The sequence below is a fragment of the Anopheles moucheti genome, chromosome 3 (assembly GCF_943734755.1).
Source record: "Anopheles moucheti chromosome 3, idAnoMoucSN_F20_07, whole genome shotgun sequence".
Classification (NCBI taxonomy): domain Eukaryota; kingdom Metazoa; phylum Arthropoda; class Insecta; order Diptera; family Culicidae; genus Anopheles; species Anopheles moucheti.
Genome location: NC_069141.1, coordinates 66,681,528 through 66,699,831, shown reverse-complemented (window position 1 = coordinate 66,699,831; position 18,304 = coordinate 66,681,528).

Sequence of the window (18,304 nt, the reverse complement as noted above, 5' to 3'; positions counted from 1 at the left end):
ACACATTATCGGGGATCGCTGTCGGCCACTGCTACTTCTATGGCAGCGGCGGATCAAACGGTAGGCGGAGTAGGCGGTCGCTTAGGGCCTCGCCGTGTTGGGGGCCCCAAACAATTTGTGCCGATTGTGCGATTTTTGAAAATTTTACAACAAAGTTAATTTATAGCAAAAAAAATTAATTTACAAGGTAGAAAATTGATCAAAAATATCTTCCTTGGTTACATAAAACATTTGTTTCTATGTGATAAATTAAATGCAGAGAAGAATATCGACTTTGTGACTTTAAAGTATAAACGAAATTGCACCAGTACCAGGACACTAATTTTCCCGTTGGTCGAGAAAAATTTCTTCGAAAACTACCTGTTTCCGAATGTATAATACCAGGAGAGCATCCACGGAAGAGGTAGCACCTAGTGCAACAATTTTGGTCGAAAACCGCCGAAAAGTATGCAATGTTTAAACACTAACTTTCCCGTTGGTCGTGAAAAATTTCTTCGAAAACTACCAGTTTTTGAATGTATAGTACCAGGAGAATATCCCCGAAGAAATCTACGGACCGCGAGTCGCGTAAACTTCCTCTGTACCCTCTCTAATCTCTGCATACCGGTCACTCCGGCTGGTGTCCAAATTACACTAGCATAGTCCAAAGTGGAACGAACCCAACAACAGTACAGTGCCTTTAAACATAAAGGATCTCGTATTTCCGAGGCCAGACGAGTGATGAGGCCTAACGCTCGATTCGCTTTATTGACAACATGGTCAATATGAGCGTTGAACGAGAGACAATCATCGAGCCAAACCCTAAGATCTTTCACGGTAGATTCTCTGCTTATCTGGGTACCACATAAGGAGTAATCCCATGTCAGCCGACCCACAGAGGACCTACCGAACGACACTACACAACATTTCGGGGGACAGATCATCCACGAGGATACAGGAACAAATATTCTTATGTCGTCAGCGAAAAGAAGGTGTCCATCAGTCGGTAAAACATTGATGCAGTCATTAATAATATTGCACCGTTATAACCGACACAATCTGTCAGTGTACTACGACATAGCTTTGTCATAGAATATGAATAAAATCATGTTGCAATCATTAGAACTCTCTTTTTCGTTTGATATTTGATACCTCATGGTTCTTGGAATACCATTTCTGTCTTTCTTGATTATTACTTATTCGAAGCTGGATTGTAGGTCCAGCTTATGTCCACCTATCCCACACTGTCCAAATACTTCATCATATCCCCGTGTAGAATACTGTTCAAACTACATTGTTGTAATCTCGGTAACATTTGCATCGTTGTTAGACTGACATTGTTCAAAAATTTCCAATTCTAAATCCATACGGTTGGAGATCATCACCGCGAAATCGTTGAACTAAATTAAAAAAAGAACACGAAGAAAGATACTTGAAGAAATCAAATATGCATTGATATAAAAACGATGTATTCAGTGAAGAACCTATCATAGTAGTCTTGCTAAAACATTGTCGTACGTGCTGAAAGCGGTCTCGTTTTTTTTGCATTGAAAACTCAGTTTGTTTGAGAAAAATTAGTGAGAGCTTTGTGGTGTTGTATCCCTATAATTTGCTACTGACTATCATATTTTGCCTGAAGAGCACATAGTGTGTTTCATACTGATGTAAATGTGCAAGTGTAAATGTGACGAAATGATCGCAAGTGTCTTCACAATGACCGAAGGGATCTGCCCAGAAATTTTTCGATTCGATTCGATTTTTCGATTCGACACGGACAACCGATCTAAACTTGGAGCATCAAACTTATTACGCGAAAATCAATCGACCGATCGAAATTCACATTAATATGTGCAGGGCCACGAGAGTTGACAAATTTGTCCAATGACCAAATCAACTGGTCAACTGTGAAAACCATTATACCGTTGCCGCGCACTCAATTGTTTTGCAGATTTTCGATACCAGGAGAGCATGTTTTTCCAGAGGTGACATCTGCAGCTTGGTACAAACTTGCCCATCACAATTGCTATTGCATACTATCAAACACGTGAAAACGATCGCTAATGTAAGAAAGATCAATAAAACGGAAAGCATCCTTCATCTCGCTCAAACTTTCCGTCGGCTGGTACGAAATTCCATTCTAAACCAGCTGTTTTCCGATTTCCGATACCAGGAAAGCATCCACGGAAGAAGTAGCACCTTTTTCAGCAATTTTGGTCGAAAGGTATGCAATATTTAAACACTAACTTTCCCGTTGATCGAGTAAAATTTTGCAGCAGTTTTGCTCAAAAACCGCCGAAAGTTATGCAATGTTTAAACACTAACTTTCCCGTTGGTCGTGAAAAATTTCTTCGAAAACTACCAGTTTTTGAATGTATAGTACCAGGAGAGCATCCACGGAAGAGGTAGCTCCTGGTACTGCGCCGTAAGGTATGCAATGTGTATACACTAACTTTGCAACCAATTTTCCGCCGTAAGGTATGCAATGTTTAAACACTAACTTTGCAACCAATTTTCCGCCGTAAGGTATGCAATGTTTATACACTAACTTTGCAATCAAATTTCCGCCGTAAGGTATGCAATGTTTATACACTAACTTTTCATACAAACCAGCTGTTTTCAGATTTCCGATACCAGGAGAGCATGTTGTTCAAGAGGTAACATCTTCCATCCCCCTCCCCCCTTCCCCTCAGAGATGGCGGCCAATATGGCGGCCGAGATGGCGGCCCAGATGGCGGACAAGATGGCGGCCAAGATGGCGGACAAGATGGCGGACAAGATGGCGGCCAAGATGGCGGACAAGATGGCGGACAAGATGGCGGCCAAGATGGCGGACAAGATGGCGGACAAGATGGCTGACAAGATGGCGGCCAAGATGGCGGACAAGATGGCGGACAAGATGGCGGACAAGATGGCGGACACAAGATGGCGGACAAGATGGCGGACAAGATGGCGGACAAGATGGCGGCCAAGATGGCGGACAAGATGGCGGACAAGATGGCGGACAAGATGGCGGACAAGATGGCGGACATAAGATGGCGGACAAGATGGCGGACGAGATGGCGGACAAGATGGCGGACAAGATGGTGGACAAGATGGCGGCCAAGATGGCGGACACAAAATGGCGGCCAAGATGGCGGACAAGATGGCGGACAAGATGGCGGACAAGATGGCGGCTAAGATGACGGACAAGATGGCGGACAAGATGGCGGACAAGATGGTGGACAAGATGGCGGACAAGATGGCGGCCAAGATGGTGGACAAGATGGCAGACAAGATGGCGGCCAACATGGCGGACAACATGGCGGACACAAGATGGCGGACAAGATGGCGGACAAGATGGCGGACAAGATGGCGGACAAGATGGCGGACAAGATGGCGGCCAAGATTTCGGCCAAGATGGCGGCCAAGATGGCGGACACAAGATGACGGCCAAGATGGTGGCCAAAATGGCGGACAAGATGGCGGACAAGATGGCGGACAAGATGGCGGACAAGATGGCGGACAAGATGGCGGACAAGATGGCGGCCACATGGAGGACAAGATGGCGGACAAGATGGCGGACAAGATGGCGGCCAATATGGCGGACAAGATGGCGGACAAGATGGCGGCCAAGATGGCGGACAAGATGGCGGCCAAGATGGCGGACAAGATGGCGGACAAGATGGCGGACAAGATGGCGGCCAAGATGGCGGCCAAGATGGCGGACAAGATGGCGGCCAAGATGGCGGACAAGATGGCGGACAAGATGGCGGACACAAGATGGCGGACAAGATGGCGGACAAGATGGCGGACAAGATGGCGGCCAATATGGCGGACAAGATGGCAGACAAGATGGCGGACAAGATGGCAGACAAGATGGCGGACAAGATGGCGGACAAGATGGCGGACAAGATGGCGGACACAAGATGGCGGACAAGATGGCGGACAAGATGGCGGCCAAGATGGCGGACAAGATGGCGGCCAAGATGGCGGACAAGGTGGCGGACACAAGATGGCGGACAAGATGGCGGACACAAGATGGCGGACAAAATGGCAGCCAAGATGGCGGACAAGATGGCGGACAAGATGGCGGACAAGATGGCGGACACAAGATGGCGGACAAGATGGCGGACAAGATGGCGGACAAGATGGCGGCAAAGATGGCGGACAAGATGGCGGACAAGATGGCGGCCAAGATGGCGGACACGAAATGGCGGCCAAGATGGCGGACACAAAATGGCGGACAAGATGGCAGACCAGATGGCGGACAAGATGGTGGACAAGATGGCGGACAAGATGGCGGACAAGATGGCGACCAAGATGGCGGACAAGATGGCGGACACAAGATGGCGGCCAAGATGGCGGACACAAGATGGCGGCCAAGATGGCGGACAAGATGGCGGACAAGATGGCGACCAAGATGGCGGACAAGATGGCGGACACAAGATGGCGGACAAGATGGCGGCCAAGATGGCGGCCAAGATGGCGGCCAAGATGGCGGACAAGATGGCGGACAAGATGGCGGCAAAGATGGCGGCCAACATGGCAGACAAAATGGCGGACAAGATGGCGGACAAGATGGCGGACAAGATGGCGGACAAGATGGTGGACAAGATGGCGGACAAGATGGCGGACAAGATGGCGGAAACAAGATGGCTGACAAGATGGCGGACAAGATGGCGGCCAAGATGGCGGACAAGATGGCGGACAAGATGGCGGCAAAGATTTCGGCCAACATGGCAGACAAAATGGCGGCCAAGATGGCGGAAGAGATGGCGGCCAAGATGGCGGCCAAGATGGCGGCCAAGATGGCAGACAAGATGGCAGACAAGATGGCGGACAAGATGGCGGACAAGATGGCGGACACAAGATGGCGGCCAAGATAGCGGACACAAAATGGCGGCCAAGATGGCGGACAAGATGGCGGCCAAGATGGCGGCCAAGATGGCAGACAAGATGGCGGACAAGATGGCGGACAAGATGGCGGGCACAAGATGGCGGACAAGATGGCGGACAAGATGGCGGGCACAAGATGGCGGACAAGATGGCGAACAATATGGCGGACAAGATGGCGGACACAAAATGGCGGCCAAGATGGCGGACAAGATGGCGGCCAAGATGGCGGCCAAGATGGCAGACAAGATGGCGGACAAGATGGCGGACAAGATGGCGGACAAGATGGCGGACAAGATGGCGGACAAGATGGCGGCCCAGATGGCGGCCAAGATGGCGGACAAGATGGCGGCCAAGATGGCGGACAAGATGGCGGACAAGATGGCGGACAAGATGGCGGACAAGATGGCGGACAAGACGGCGAACAAGATGGTGGACAAGATGGCGGCCAAGATGGCGGACAAGATGGCGACCAAGATGGCGGCCAAGATGGCGGACAAGATGGCGGACACAAGATGGCGGACACAAGATGGCGGACAAGATGGCGGACACAAAATGGCGGACAAGATGGCGGCCAAGATGGCGGACAAGATGGCGGCCAAGATGGCGGACAAGATGGCGGACAAGATGGCGGACAAGATGGCGGACAAGATGGCGGACAAGATGGCGGCCAACATGGCGGACAAGATGGCGGACAAGATGGCGGCCAAGATGGCGGCCAAGATGGCGGACAAGATGGCGGAAACAAGATGGCTGACAAGATGGCGGACAAGATGGCGGCCAAGATGGCGGACAAGATGGCGGACAAGATGGCGGCCAACATGGCGGACAAGATGGCGGACAAGATGGAGGACACAACATGGCGGACAAGATGGCGGACAAGATGGCGGACAAGATGGCGGACAAGACGGCGAACAAGATGGCGGACAAGCTGGCGGTCAAGATGGCGGCTAAGATGGCGGACAAGATGGCGGACAAGATGGCGGACAAGATGGCGGACAAGATGGCGGACAAGATGGCGGACAAGATGGCGGACACAAGATGGCGGACAAGATGGCGGACAAGATGGCGGACAAGATGGCGGCCAAGATGGCGGACAAGATGGCGGCCAAGATGGCGGACAAGATGGCGGACAAGATGGCGGACAAGATGGCGGACAAGATGGCGGACAAGATGGCGGGCACAAGATGGCGGACAGGATGGCGGACACAAGATGGCGGACACAAGATGGCGGACAAGATGGCGGACAAGATGGCGGCCAAGATGGCAGACAAGATGGCGGACAAGATGGCGGACAAGATGGCGGACAAGATGGCGGACAAGATGGCGGACAAGATGGCGGACAAGATGGCGGACAAGATGGCGGCCAAGTTGGCGGACACAAAATGGCGGCCAAGATGGCGGACACAAAATGGCGGACAAGATGGCGGACAAGATGGCGGACACAAGATGGCGGCCAAGATGGCGAACAATATGGCGGACAAGATGGCGGACACAAAATGGCGGCCAAGATGGCGGACAAGATGGCGGCCAAGATGGCGGACAAGATGGCGGCCAAGATCGCGGACAAGATGGCGACCAACATGGCGGACAAGATGGCGGACAAGATGGCGGACACAAGATGGCGGACAAGATGGCGGACAAGATGGCGGCCAAGAAGGCGGACAAGATGGCGACCAAGATGGCGGCCAAGATGGCGGACAAGATGGCGGACACAAAATGGCGAACAAGATGGCGGCCAAGATGGCGGCCAAGATGGCGGACAAGATGGCGGACAAGATGGCGGACACAAAATGGCGGACAAGATGGCGGCCAAGATGGCGGACAAGGTGGCGACCAAGATGGCGGCCAAGATGGCGGACAAAATGGCGGCCAAGATGGCGGACACAAAATGGCGAACAAGATGGCGGCCAAGATGGCGGCCAAGATGGCGGACAAGATGGCGGCCAAGATCGCGGACAAGATGGCGACCAACATGGCGGCCAAGATGGCGGACAAGATGGCGGACACAAGATGGCGGACAAGATGGCGGACAAGATGGCGGCCAAGATGGCGGACAAGATGGCGACCAAGATGGCGGCCAAGATGGCGGACAAGATGGCGGACACAAAATGGCAAACAAGATGGCGGCCAAGATGGCGGCCAAGATGGCGGAAGAGATGGCGGCCAAGATGGCGGACAAGATGGCGGCCAAGATGGCAGACAAGATGGCAGACAAGATGGCGGACAAGATGGCGGACAAGATGGCGGACACAAGATGGCGGCCAAGATAGCGGACACAAAATGGCGGCCAAGATGGCGGACAAGATGGCGGCCAAGATGGCGGCCAAGATGGCAGACAAGATGGCGGACAAGATGGCGGACAAGATGGCGGGCACAAGATGGCGGACAAGATGGCGAACAATATGGCGGACAAGATGGCGGACACAAAATGGCGGCCAAGATGGCGGACAAGATGGCGGCCAAGATGGCGGCCAGAATGGCGGACAAGATAGCGGACAAGATGGCGGACAAGATGGCGGACACAAGATGGCGGACAAGATGGCGGACAAGATGGCGGCCCAGATGGCGGCCAAGATGGCGGACAAGATGGCGGCCAAGATGGCGGACAAGATGGCGGACAAGATGGCGGACAAGATGGCGGACAAGATGGCGGACAAGACGGCGAACAAGATGGTGGACAAGATGGCGGCCAAGATGGCGGACAAGATGGCGACCAAGATGGCGGCCAAGATGGCGGACAAGATGGCGGACACAAGATGGCGGACACAAGATGGCGGACACAAGATGGCGGACAAGATGGCGGACACAAAATGGCGGACAAGATGGCGGCCAAGATGGTGGACAAGATGGCGGCCAAGATGGCGGACAAGATGGCGGACAAGATGGCGGACAAGATGGCGGCCAACATGGCGGACAAGATGGCGGACAAGATGGCGGACACAAGATGGCGGACAAGATGGCGGCCAAGATGGCGGCCAAGATGGCGGACAAGATGGCGGAAACAAGATGGCTGACAAGATGGTGGACAAGATGGCGGCCAAGATGGCGGACAAGATGGCGGACAAGATGGCGGACAAGATGGCGGCCAAGATGGCGGACAAGATGGCGGACAAGATGGAGGACACAACATGGCGGACAAGATGGAGGACACAACATGGCGGACAAGATGGCGGACAAGATGGCGGCCAAGATGGCGGACAAGATGGCGGACAAGACGGCGAACAAGATGGCGGACAAGCTGGCGGTCAAGATGGCGGCTAAGATGGCGGACAAGATGGCGGACAAGATGGCGGACAAGATGGCGGACAAGATGGCGGACAAGATGGCGGACAACATGGCGGACAAGATGGCGGACAAGATGGCGGACAAGATGGCGGACAAGATGGCGGCCAAGATGGCGGACAAGATGGCGGCCAAGATGGCGGACAAGATGGCGGACAAGATGGCGGACACAAGATGGCGGACAAGATGGCGGACAAGATGGCGGACAAGATGGCGGGCACAAGATGGCGGACAAGATGGCGGACAAGATGGCGGACACAAGATGGCGGACACAAGATGGCGGACAAGATGGCGGCCAAGATGGCGGACAAGATGGCGGACAAGATGGCGGACAAGATGGCGGCCAAGATGGCGGACAAGATGGCGGACAAGATGGCGGACAAGATGGCGGCCAAGTTGGCGGACACAAAATGGCGGCCAAGATGGCGGACACAAAATGGCGGACAAGATGGCGGACAAGATGGCGGACACAAGATGGCGGCCAAGATGGCGAACAATATGGCGGACAAGATGGCGGACACAAAATGGCGGCCAAGATGGCGGATAAGATGGCGGCCAAGATGGCGGACAAGATGGCGGACAAGATGGCGGACACAAAATGGCGGACAAGATGGCGGCCAAGATGGCGGACAAGGTGGCGACCAAGATGGCGGCCAAGATGGCGGACAAAATGGCGGCCAAGATGGCGGACACAAAATGGCGAACAAGATGGCGGCCAAGATGGCGGCCAAGATGGCGGACAAGATGGCGGCCAAGATCGCGGACAAGATGGCGACCAACATGGCGGCCAAGATGGCGGACAAGATGGCGGACACAAGATGGCGGACAAGATGGCGGACAAGATAGCGGCCAAGATGGCGGACAAGATGGCGGACAAGATGGCGGACAAGATGGCGGACAAGATGGCGGACACAAAATGGCGAACAAGATGGCGGCCAAGATGGCGGCCAAGATGGCGGACAAGATGGCGGCCAAGATGGCGGACAACATGGCGGACAAGATGGCGGCCAAGATGGCGGACAAGATGGCGGACAGGATGGCGGCAAAGATGGCGGACAAGATGGCGGACAAGATGGCGGCCAAGATTGCGGAAACAAAATGGCGGCCAAGATGGCGGCCAAGATGGCGGCCAAGATGGCGGACAAGATGGTGGACAAGATGGCGGACAAGATGGCGGACACAAGATGGTGGACAAGATGGCGGACAAGATGGCGGACAAGATGGCGACCAAGATGGCGGACAAGATGGCGAACACCAGATGGCGGCCAAGATGGCGGACAAGATGGCGACCAAGATGGCGGACAAGATGGCGGACAAGATGGCGGCCAAGATGGCGGACAAGGTGGCGACCAAGATGGCGACCAAGATGGCGGCCAAGATGGCGGACAAGATGGCGGACACAAAATGGCGAACAAGATGGCGGCCAAGATGGCGGACAAGATGGCGGACAAGATGGCGGCCACCATGGCGGACAAAATGGCGGACAAGATGGCGGACACAAAAAGGCGGCCAAGATGGCGGACAAGATGGCGGACAAGATGGCGGCCAAGATGGCGGCCAAGATGGCGGCCAAGATGGCAGACAAGATGGCGACCAAGATGGCGGACAACATGGCGGACAAGATGGCGGACACGACATGGCGGACAAGATGGCGGACAAGATGGCGGCAAAGATGGCAGACAAGATGGCGACCAAGATGGCGGACAAGATGGCGGACAAGATGGCGGCCAAGATGGCGGACAAGGTGGCGACCAAGATGGCGGACAAGATGGCGGACACAAGATGGCGGACAAGATGGCGGACACAAGATGGCGGACAAGATGGCGGACAAGATGGCGGACAAGATGGCGACCAAGATGGCGGACAAGATGGCGGACACCAGATGGCGGCCAGGATGGCGGACAAGATGGCGGACAAGATGGCGGACAAGATGGCGGACAAGATGGCAGACAAGATGGCGGACAAGATGGCGGACACAAGATGGCGGCCAAGATGGCGGCCAAGATGGCGGACAAGATGGCGGACAAGATAGCGGACAAGATGGCGGACAAGATGGCGGACAAGATGGCGGACAAGATGGCGGACAAGATGGCGGACAAGATGGCGGACAAGATGGCTGACAAGATGGCGGACAAGATGGCGGACAAGATGGCGGACAAGATGGCGGCCCAGATGGCGGACAAGATGGCGGCCCAGATGGCGGACAAGATGGCGGACAAGATGGCGGACACAAGATGGCGGACAAGATGGCGGACAAGATGGCGGACAAGATGGCAGACAAGATGGCGGACAAGATGGCGGACACAAGATGGCGGCCAAGATGGCGGCCAAGATGGCGGACAAGATGGCGGACAAGATAGCGGACAAGATGGCGGACAAGATGGCGGACAAGATGGCGGACAAGATGGCGGACAAGATGGCGGACTTGGACACAAATTGGCGGACAAGATGGTGGACACAAGATGGCGGCCAAGATGGCGGCCAAGATGGCGGACAACATGGCGGCCAAGATGGCGGACAAGATGGCGGACAAGATGGCGGACAAGATGGCGGCCAAGATGGCGGCCAACATGGCGGCCAAGATGGCGGCCAAGATGGCGGCCAAGATGGCGGCCAAGATGGCGGCCAAGATGGCGGCCAAGATGGCGGCCAACATGGCGGACAAGATGGCGGACAAGATGGCGGCCGCATGGAGGACAAGATGGCGGCCAAGATGGCGGTCAAGATGGCGGACAAGATGGCTGCCAAGATGGCGGCCAAGATGGCGGACAAGATGACGGACAAAATGGCAAACAAGATGGCGGCCAAGATTGCGGCCAAGATGGCGGACACAAGATGGCGGCCAAGATGGCGGACAAGATGGTGGACAAGATGGCGACCAAGATGGCGAACAAGATGGCGGACACAAGATGGCGGACAAGATGGCGGCCAAGATGGCGGCCAAAATGGGGGCCAAGATGGCGGCCAAGATGGCGGCCAAGATGGCGGACAAGATGGCGGACAAGATGGCGAACAAGATGGCGGACAAGATGGCGGACAAGATGGTGGACAATATGGCGGACAAGCTGGCGGTCAAGATGGCGGCCAAAATGGCGGACAAGATGGCGGACACAAGATTGCGGCCAAGATGGCGGACACAAGATGGTGGCCAAGATGGCGAACAAGATGGCGGACAAGATGGCGACCAAGATGGCGAATAAGATGGCGGACAAGATGGCGGACAAGATGGCGGCCAAGATGGCGGCCAAGATGGCGGCCAAGATGGCGGCCAAGATGGCGGCCAAGATGGCGGCCAAGATGGCGGCCAAGATGGCGGCCAAGATGGCGGACAAGATGGCGGACAAGATGGCGAACAAGATGGCGGGCAAGATGGCGGACAAGATGGCGTACAATATGGCGGACAAGATAGCGGCCAAGATGGCGGACAAGATGGCGGACAAGATGGCGGACAAGATGGCGGACAAGATGGCGGACAAGATGGCGGACAAGATGGCGGACAAGATGGCGGACAAGATGGCAGACAAGATGGCGGACAAGATGGCGGACAAGATGGCGGACTAAAGATGGCGGACAAGATGAAGGACAAGATGGCGGACAAGATGGCGGACAAAATGGCGGCCAAGATGGCGAACAAGATGGCGGACAAGATGGCGGACAAGATCTTGTAAAGCCATCTTGGCTGCCATCTTGTCCACCATCTTTTACGCCATTTTGTGTCCGCTATCTTGGCCGCCATCATGGCCGCCATCTTGGCCGCCATCTTGTTCGCCATCTTGTCCGCCATCTTGGCCACCATCTTGGCCGCTATCTTGTCCGCCATCTTGTCCGCCATCTTGTGTCCGCCATCTTGGCCACCATCTTGGTCGCCATCTTGGCCGCCATCTTGACCGCCATTTTGGCCGCCATCTTGACCGCCAGCTTGTCCGCCATCTTGACCGCCAGCTTGTCCGCCATATTGTCCGCCATCTTGTCCGCCATCTTGTCCGCCATCTTGGCCGCCATCTTGACCGCCATCTTGGCCACCATCTTGTGTCCGCCATCTTGTCCGCCATCTTGTCCACTATCTTGGCCGCCACGTTGGCCACCATTTTGTCCGCCAGCTTGGCCGCCATCTTGTCCGCCATCTTGTCCGCCATTTTGTCCGCCATCTTGTCCGCCATCTTGACCGCCATCTTGTGTCCACCATCTTGTCCGCCATCTTGTCCGTCATCTTGTCCGCCATCTTGGCCGCCATCTTGTCCGCCATCTTGTCCGCCATCTTGTCCGCCATCTTGGCCGCCATCTTGTGCGCCATCTTGTGCGCCATCTTGTCCGCCATCTTGTCCGCCATCTTGTCCGCCATCTTGTGTCCGCCATCTTGGCCGCCATCTTGTCCGCCATCTTGTCCGCCATCTTGTTCGCCATCTTGTCCGGCATCTTGTCCGCCATCTTGTCCGCCATCTTGGCCGCCATCTTGTGTCCGCCATCTTGGCCGCCATCTTGGCCGCCATCTTGTCCGCCATCTTGTGTCCGCCATCTTGGCCGCCATGTTGTCCGCCATCTTGTCCGCCATCTTGTCCGCCATCTTGTCCGCCATCTTGTATCCGCCATCTTGGCCGCCATCTTGTCCGCCATCTTGGCCGCCATCTTGGCCGCCATCTTGTCCGCCATCTTGGCCGCCATCTTGGCCGCCATCTGGGCCGCCATCTTGGCCGCCATCTTGGCCGCCATCTTGTGTCCGCCACATTGGCCGCCATCTTGGCCGCCATCTTGTCCGCCATCTTTGCCGCCATCTTGTCCGCCATCTTGTCCGCCATCTTGTCCGCCATCTTGGCCGCCATCTTGGCCGCCATCTTGGCCGCCATCTTGGCCGCCATCTTGTCCGCCATCTTGTTCGCCATTTTTTCCGCCATCTTGTCCGCCATCTTGTCCGCCATCTTGACCGCCATCTTGGCCGCCATCTTGTCCTCCATGCGGCCGCCATCTTGTCCGCCATCTTGTCCGCCATGTTGGCCGCCATCTTGTCCGCCATCTTGTCCGCCATCTTGTCCGCCATCTTGTCCGCCATCTTGTGTCCGCCATCTTTTCCGCCATGTTGGCCGCCATCTTGTCCGCCATCTTGTCCGCCATCTTGTCCGCCATGTTGGCCGCCATCTTGTCCGCCATCTTGTCCGCCATCTTGTGTACGCCATCTTGTCCGCCATCTTGGTCGCCATCTCGTCCGCCATCTTGTGTCCGCCATCTTGTCCACCATCTTGGCCGCCATCTTGGTCGCCATCTTGTCCGCCATCTTGGCCGCCACGTTGGCCGCCATCTTTTCCGCCATCTTGTCCGCCATCTTGTCCACCATCTTGTCCGCCATGTTGGCCGCCATCTTGTCCGCCATCTTGTGTCCGCCATCTTGTCCGCCATCTTGTGTCCGCCATCTTGTCCGCCATCTTGGCCGCCATCTTGGCCGCCATCTTGGCCGCCATCTTGGCCGCCATCTTGTGTCCGCCATCTTGTCCGCCATCTTGGCCGCCATCTTGGCCGCCATCTTGTGTCCGCCATCTTGGCCGCCATCTTGTCCGCCATCTTGTCCGCCATCTTGTCCGCCATCTTGTCCGCCATCTTGTTCGCCATCTTGGCCGCCATCTTGTCCGCCATCTTGGCCGCCATCTTGGTCGCCATCTTGTCCGCCATCTTGTCCGCCATCTTGTCCGCCATTTTGTGTCCGCCATCTTGGCCGCCATCTTTTCCGCCATCTTGTCCGCCATCTTGTCCACCATCTTGGCCGCCATCTTGGCCGCCATCTTGTGTCCGCCATCTTGGTCGCCATCTTGTCCGCCATCTTGTCCGCCATCTTGTCCGCCATTTTGTGTCCGCCATCTTGGCCGCCATCTTTTCCGCCATCTTGTCCGCCATCTTGTCAGCCATCTTGGCCGCCATCTTGTGTCCGCCATCTTGGCCGCCACGTTGGCCGCCATCTTGTCCGCCATCCTGTGTCCCCCATCTTGGCCGCCATCTTGGCCGCCATTTTGTCCGCCATCTTGTCCGCCATCTTGTCCGCCATCTTGTCCGCCATATTGGCCACCATCTTGGCCGCCATCTTGTCCGCCATCTTGGCCGCCATCTTGTCCGCCATCTTGTTCGCCATCTTGGCCGCCATCTTGTTCGCCATCTTGGCCGCCATCTTGGCCGCCATCTTGTCCGCCATCTTGGCCGCCATCTTGGTCGCCATCTTGTCCGCCATCTTGGCCGCCATCTTGTCCGCCATCTTGTCCACCATCTTGTCCACCATCTTGTCCGCCATCTTGTCAGCCATCTTGGCCGCCATCTTGTCCGCCATCGTGGCCGCCACGTTGGCCGCCATCTTGTCCGCCATCCTGTGTCCGCCATCTTGGCCGCCATCTTGGCCGCCATCTTGTACGCCATCTTGTCCGCCATCTTGTCCGCCATCTTGTCCGCCATCTTGGCCAATATCTTGGCCGCCATCTTGGTCGCCATCTTGTCCGCCATCTTGGCCGCCATCTTGTCCGCCATCTTGTCCACCATCTTGTCCACCATCTTGTCCGCCATCTTGTCAGCCATCTTGGCCGCCATCTTGTGTCCGCCATCTTGGCCGCCACGTTGGCCGCCATCTTGTCCGCCATCCTGTGTCCGCCATCTTGGCCGCCATCTTGGCCGCCATCTTGTCCGCCATCTTGTCCGCCATCTTGTCCGCCATCTTGTCCGCCATCTTGGCCACCATCTTGGCCGCCATCTTGTCCGCCATCTTGGCCGCCATCTTGTCCGCCATCTTGTTCGCCATCTTGGCCGCCATCTTGTTCGCCATCTTGGCCGCCATCTTGGTCGCCATCTTGTCCGCCATCTTGTCCGCCATCTTGTCCGCCATCTTGTCCGCCATCTTGTCCGCCATCCTGTGTCCGCCATCTTGGCCGCCATCTTGGCCGCCATCTTGTCCGCCATCTTGTCCGCCATCTTGTCCGCCATCTTGTCCGCCATCTTGGCCACCATCTTGGCCGCCATCTTGTCCGCCATCTTGGCCGCCATCTTGTCCGCCATCTTGTTCGCCATCTTGGCCGCCATCTTGTTCGCCATCTTGGCCGCCATCTTGGTCGCCATCTTGGCCGCCATCTTGTCCGCCATCTTGTCCGCCATCTTGTCCGCCATCTTGTCCGCCATCTTGGCCACCATCTTGGCCGCCATCTTGTCCGCCATCTTGGCCGCCATCTTGTCCGCCATCTTGTTCGCCATCTTGGCCGCCATCTTGTCCGCCATCTTGGCCGCCATCTTTTCCGCCATCTTGTCCGCCATCTTGTCCGCCATCTTGTCCGCCATGTTGGCCGCCATCTTGTCCGCCATCTTGTGTCCGCCATCTTGTGTCCGCCATCTTGTCCGCCATCTTGGCCGCCATCTTGTCCGCCATCTTGTCCGCCATCTTGTCAACCATCTTGTCCGCCATCTTGGCCGCCATCTTGGCCGCCATTTTGTCCGCCATCTTGTCCGCCATCTTGACCGCCTTCTTGTGTCCGCCATCTTGGCCGCCACGTTGGCCGCCATCTTGGCCGCCATCTTGGCCGCCATCTTGTGTCCGCCATCTTGGCCGCCATCTTGGCCGCCATCTTGTTCGCCATCTTGTCCGCCATCTTGTTCGCCATCTTGGCCGCCATCTTGTCCGCCATCTTGGCCGCCATCTTGTCCGCCATCTTGGCCGCCATCTTGTCCGCCATCTTGTCCACCATCTTGTCCACCATCTTGTCCGCCATCTTGGCCGCCATCTTGTCCGCCATCTTGTCCACCATCTTGTCCACCATCTTGTCCGCCATCTTGTCAGCCATCTTGGCCGCCATCTTGTGTCCGCCATCTTGGCCGCCACGTTGGCCGCCATCTTGTCCGCCATCCTGTGTCCGCCATCTTGGCCGCCATCTTGGCCGCCATCTTGTCCGCCATCTTGTCCGCCATCTTGTCCGCCATCTTGTCCGCCATCTTGGCCACCATCTTGGCCGCCATCTTGTCCGCCATCTTGGCCGCCATCTTGTCCGCCATCTTGTTCGCCATCTTGTTCGCCATCTTGGCCGCCATCTTGGTCGCCATCTTGGCCGCCATCTTGTCCGCCATCTTGGCCGCCATCTTGTCCGCCATCTTGTCCACCATCTTGTCCACCATCTTGTCCGCCATCTTGTCAGCCATCTTGGCCGCCATCCTGTGTCCGCCATCTTGGCCGCCATCTTGGCCGCCATCTTGTCCGCCATCTTGTCCGCCATCTTGTCCGCCATCTTGTCCGCCATCTTGGCCACCATCTTGGCCGCCATCTTGTCCGCCATCTTGGCCGCCATCTTGTCCGCCATCTTGTTCGCCATCTTGGCCGCCATCTTGTTCGCCATCTTGGCCGCCATCTTGGTCGCCATCTTGTCCGCCATCTTGTCCGCCATTTTGTCCGCCATCTTGTCCGCCATTTTGTGTCCGCCATCTTGGCCGCCATCTTTTCCGCCATCTTGTCCGCCATCTTGTCCGCCATCTTGGCCGCCATCTTGGCCGCCATCTTGTGTCCGCCATCTTGTCCGCCATCTTGTGTCCGCCATCTTGGCCGCCACGTTGGCCGCCATCTTGTCCGCCATCTTGGCCGCCATCTTGTCCGCCATCTTGGCCGCCATCTTGGTCGCCATCTTGTCCGCCATCTTGGCCGCCATCTTGTCCGCCATCTTGTCCACCATCTTGTCCACCATCTTGTCCGCCATCTTGTCAGCCATCTTGGCCGCCATCTTGTCCGCCATCTTGTCCGCCATCTTGTTCGCCATCTTGGCCGCCATCTTGTCCGCCATCTTGTCCGCCATCTTGTCCGCCATCTTGGCCACCATCTTGGCCGCCATCTTGTCCGCCATCTTGGCCGCCATCTTGTCCGCCATCTTGTTCGCCATCTTGGCCGCCATCTTGTTCGCCATCTTGGCCACCATCTTGGTCGCCATCTTGTCCGCCATCTTGTCCGCCATCTTGTCCGCCATCTTGTCCGCCATTTTGTGTCCGCCATCTTGGCCGCCATCTTTTCCGCCATCTTGTCCGCCATCTTGTCCGCCATCTTGGCCGCCATCTTGTGTCCGCCATCTTGGCCGCCATCTTGTCCGCCATCTTGTCCGCCATCTTGTCCGCCATCTTGTTCGCCATCTTGGCCGCCATCTTGTCCGCCATCTTGGTCGCCATCTTGTCCGCCATCTTGTCCGCCATCTTGTCCGCCATTTTGTGTCCGCCATCTTGGCCGCCATCTTTTCCGCCATCTTGTCCACCATCTTGGCCGCCATCTTGGCCGCCATCTTGTGTCCACCATCTTGTCCGCCATCTTGTGTCCGCCATCTTGGCCGCCACGTTGGCCGCCATCTTGTCCGCCATCTTGTCCGCCATCTTGGCCGCCATCTTTTCCGCCATCTTGTCCGCCATCTTGGCCGCCATCTTGTCCGCCATCTTGTTCGCCATCTTGGCCGCCATCTTGTCCGCCATCTTGGCCGCCATCTTGGTCGCCATCTTGTCCGCCATCTTGTCCGCCATCTTGTCCGCCATTTTGTGTCCGCCATCTTGTCCGCCATGTTGGCCGCCATCTTGTCCGCCATCTTTTCCGCCATCTTGTCCGCCATCTTGTCCGCCATCTTGTCCGCCATCTTGTGTCCGCCATCTTGGCCGCCATCTTGGCCGCCATCTTGTGTCCGCCATCTTGGCCGCCACGTTGGCCGCCATCTTGTCCGCCATCTTGTTCGCCATCTTGGCCGCCATCTTGTCCGCCATCTTGTCCGCCATCTTGGCCGCCATCTTGTCCACCATCTTGTCCGCCATCTTGTCAGCCATCTTGGCCGCCATCTTGTGTCCGCCATCTTGGCCGCCACGTTGGCCGCCATCTTGTCCGCCATCCTGTGTCCGCCATCTTGGCCGCCATCTTGGCCGCCATCTTGTCCGCCATCTTGTCCGCCATCTTGTCCGCCATCTTGTCCGCCATCTTGGCCACCATCTTGGCCGCCATCTTGTCCGCCATCTTGGCCGCCATCTTGTTCGCCATCTTGTGTCCGCCATCTTGGCCGCCATCTTGTCCGCCATCTTGTCCACCATCTTGTCCACCATCTTGTCCGCCATCTTGTCAGCCATCTTGGCCGCCATCTTGTGTCCGCCATCTTGGCCGCCACGTTGGCCGCCATCTTGTCCGCCATCCTGTGTCCGCCATCTT